Below are 3947 nucleotides of genomic sequence, written 5' to 3'. Positions count from 1 at the left end.
ATGAAAGCCTAGCTGCCAAAGCTGTTGTGGAACTTTCAAGGCAATATTGTGCTGATGATGGTGGTTCATGCCACTTAGATTTCAAGGAAGAGAGGTTGGAACATGGGAAATCATTTCCTGAAGATGGTAATGGTAATTTTTCTATTGGCAGGTAGAATTTGAACATTAAATTTAAGGATGCTACCTCTGCTGCTCAAGCAGCGGCTGAGTTTGCTGAACATGTAAGCCTAGCTGCCAGAGCTGTTGCAGAACTTTCAAGGTAATATTGTGTTGATGATGGTGGTTCATGCCACTTTGGTTTCAAGGATGCAAGGTTTCAACATATGCAATCATTTCGTAGAGATGGTAATGGTAATTGTTCTGTTGGCAGGTAGAATTAAAACATGCAATTTAAGGATGCTACCTCTGCTACTCAAGCAGCGGCTGAGTTTGCAGAACATGCAAGCCTAGCTGCAAGAGCTATTGTAGAACTTTCAAGGCAATATTGTGTTGATGATGGTAGTTCATGCCACTTAGATTTCAAGGATAAAAGGTTGGAACATGGGCCATCATTTCTTGGAGATGGTAAATTTTCAATCGGCAGGCAGAATTAAAACATGAAATTTAAGGTTGCTACCTCTGCTGCTCAAGCAACGACTGAGTTTGGAAAACATCCAAGTCTAGCTGCCAGAGCTGTTGTAGAACTCTCAAGGCAATATTTTGTTGATGATGGTGGTTCATGCCACTTAGGTTTCAAGGATGAAAGGTTGGAACATGGGCAATCATTTCCTGGAGATGGTAATGGTAATTTTTCTGTTGGCAGGTAGAATTAGAATATGAAATTTAAGGATGCTACCTCTGCTACTCAAGCAGCGGCTGAGTTTGAAGAATATGCAAGCCTAACTGCCAGAGCTATTGTAGAACTTTCAATGAAATATTGTGTTGATGATGGTGGTTCATGCCACTTAGGTTTCAAGGATGAAAGATTGGAACTTGGGCAATCATTACCTGGAGATGGTAATGGTAATTTTTCTGTTGGTAGGTAGAATTGGAACATGCAATTTAAGGATGCTACGTCTGCTACTCAAGCAGTGGCTGAGTTTGTAGAACATGCAAGCCTAGCTACCAGAGCTTTTGTAGAACTTTCAAGGCAATATTGTGTTGATGATGGTGGTTCATGCCACTTAGGTTTCAAGGATAAAAGGTTGGAACATGGGCAATCATTTCCTGGAGATGGTAATTTTTCTGTTGGCAAGAAGAATTGGAACATGAAATTTAAGGATGCTACCTCTGCTGCTCAAGAAGCGGCTGAGTTTGGAGAACATGCAAGCTTAGCAGCCAGAGCTGTTGGAGAACTTTCATGGAAATATTGTGTTGATGATGGTAGTTCATGCCACTTAGGTTTCAAGGATGAAAGGTTAGAATATGGGCAAGCATTTCCTGGAGATGGTAATGGTAATTCTTCTGTTGGCAAGAAGAATTGGAATATGAAATTTAAGGATACTACCTTTGCTGCTCAAGCAGCGGCTGAGTTTGGAGAATATGCAAGCCTAGCTACCCGAGCTGTTAGAGAACATTCAAGGCAATATTGTGCTGATGATGGTGGTTCATGCCACTTAGGTTTCAAGGATGAAAGGTTGGAACATGGGCAAGCATTTCCTGGAGATGGTAATGGTAATTCTTCTGTTGGCAAGCAGAATTGGAACATGAAATTTAAGGATACTACCTCTGCTGCTCAAGCAGCGACTGTGTTTGCAGAACATGCAAGCCTAGCTGCCAGAGCTGTTATAGAACTTTCATGGAAATATTGTGTTGATGATGGTAGTTCATGCCACTTAGGTTTCAAGGATGAAAGGTTGGAACATAGGAAATCATTTCCTAGAGATGGTAATGGTAATTTTTCTGTTGGCAAGAAGAATTGGAACATGAAATGTAAGGATACTACCTCTGCTGCTCAAGCAGCGGCTGTGTTTGCAGAACATGCAAGCCTAGCTGCCAGAGCTGTTATAGAACTTTCATGGAAATATTGTGTTGATGATGGTAGTTCATGCCACTTAGGTTTCAAGGATGAAAGGTTGGAACATGGGCAAGCATTTCCTGGAGATGGTAATGGTAATTTTTCTGTTGGTAAGCAGAATTGGAACATGAAATTTAAGGATACTACCTCTGCTGCTCAAGCAGCGGCTGAGTTTGGAGAACACGCAAGCCTAGCTGCCAGAGCTGTTAGAGAACTTTCAAGGCAATATTGTGTTGATGATGGTGGTTCATGCCTCTTAGGTTTCATGGATGAAAGGTTGGAACATGGGCAAGCACTTCCTGGAGATGATAATGGTAAATTTTCTGTTGGCAAGCAGAATTGGAACATGAAATTTAAGGATACTACCTCTGCTGCTCAAGCAGCGGCTGTGTTTGCAGAACATTCAAGCCTAGCTGCCATAGCTGTTATAGAACTTTCATGGCAATATTGTGTTGATGATGGTAGTTAATGCCACTTAGGTTTCAAGGATGAAAGGTTGGAACATAGGAAATCATTTCCTAGAGATTGTAATGGTAATTTTTCTATTGGCAAGCATAACTAGAACATTAAATTTAAGGATGCTACCTCTGCTGCTCAAGCAGCGGCTGAGTTTGCAGAACATGCAAGCCTAGCTGCCAGATCTGTTGTAGAACTTTGAAGGCAATATTGTGTTGATGATGGTGGTTCATGCCACTTAGGTTTCAAGGATGAAAGGTTGGAACATGGGCAATCATTTCCTTGAGATGGTAATGGTAAATCTTCTTGTTGGTAGGCAGTATTAGAACATGAAATTTAAGGATACTACCTATGCTGCTCAAGCAGCGGTTGAGTTTGGAGAACATGCAAGCCTAGCTGCTAGAGCTGTTGGAGAACTTTCAAGGCAATATTGTGTTGATGATGGTGGTTCATGCCACTTAGGTTTCAAGGATGAAAGGTTTGAACATGGGCAAGCATTTCCTGGAGATGGTAATGGTAATTATTCTGTTGGCAAGCAGAATTGGAACATGAAATTTAAGGATACTACCTCTGCTGCTCAAGCTGCGGCTGAGTTTGGAGAACATGCAAGCCTATCTGCCAGAGCTGTTGGAGAACTTTCAAGGCAATATTGTGTTGATGATGGTGGTTCATGCCACTTAGGTTTCAAGGATGAAAGGTTGGAACATGGGCAAGCATTTCGTTGAGATGGTAATGGTAATTTTTCTGTTGGCAAGCAGAATTGAAACATGAAATTTAAGGATGCTACCTCTACTGCCCAAGCATCGGCTAGTTTTGCATAACATGCAAGCCTAGCTGCCAAAGCTGTTGTGGAACTTTCAAGGCAATATTGTGTTGATGATGGTGGTTCATGCCACTTAGATATCAAGAAAGAAAGGTTGGAACATGGGATATCATTTCCTGAAGATGGTAATGGTAATTTTTCTATTGGCAGGTAGAATTGGAACATTAAATTTAAGGATGCTACCTCTGCTACTCAAGCAGCGGCTGAGTTTGCAGAACATACAAGCCTAGCTGCAAGAGCTGTTGTAGAACTTTCAATGCAATATTGTGTTGATGATGGTGGTTCATGCCACTTAGGTTTCAAGGATAAAAGGTAGGAACATGGGCCATCATTTCTTGGAGATGGTAAATTTTCAATCGGCAGGCAGAATTAAAACATGAAATTTAAGGATGCTACCGCTGCTGCTCAAGCAGCGGCTGAGTTTGTAAAACATCCAAGTCTAGCTGCCAGAGGTGTTGTAGAACTCTCAAGGAAATATTTTGTTGATGATGGTGGTTCATGCAACTTAGGTTTCAAGGATGAAAGGTTGGAACATGGGCAATCATTTCCTGGAGATGGTAATGGTAATTTTTCTGTTGGCAGGTAGAATTAGAATATGAAATTTAAGGATGCTACCTCTGCTACTCAAGCAGCGGCTGAGTTTGCAGAATATGCAAGCCTAACTGCCAGAGC

Source organism: Nicotiana tomentosiformis, unplaced genomic scaffold (assembly GCF_000390325.3).
Source record: "Nicotiana tomentosiformis unplaced genomic scaffold, ASM39032v3 Un00002, whole genome shotgun sequence".
NCBI lineage: Eukaryota > Viridiplantae > Streptophyta > Magnoliopsida > Solanales > Solanaceae > Nicotiana > Nicotiana tomentosiformis.
This window is presented reverse-complemented; position numbering follows the sequence as displayed.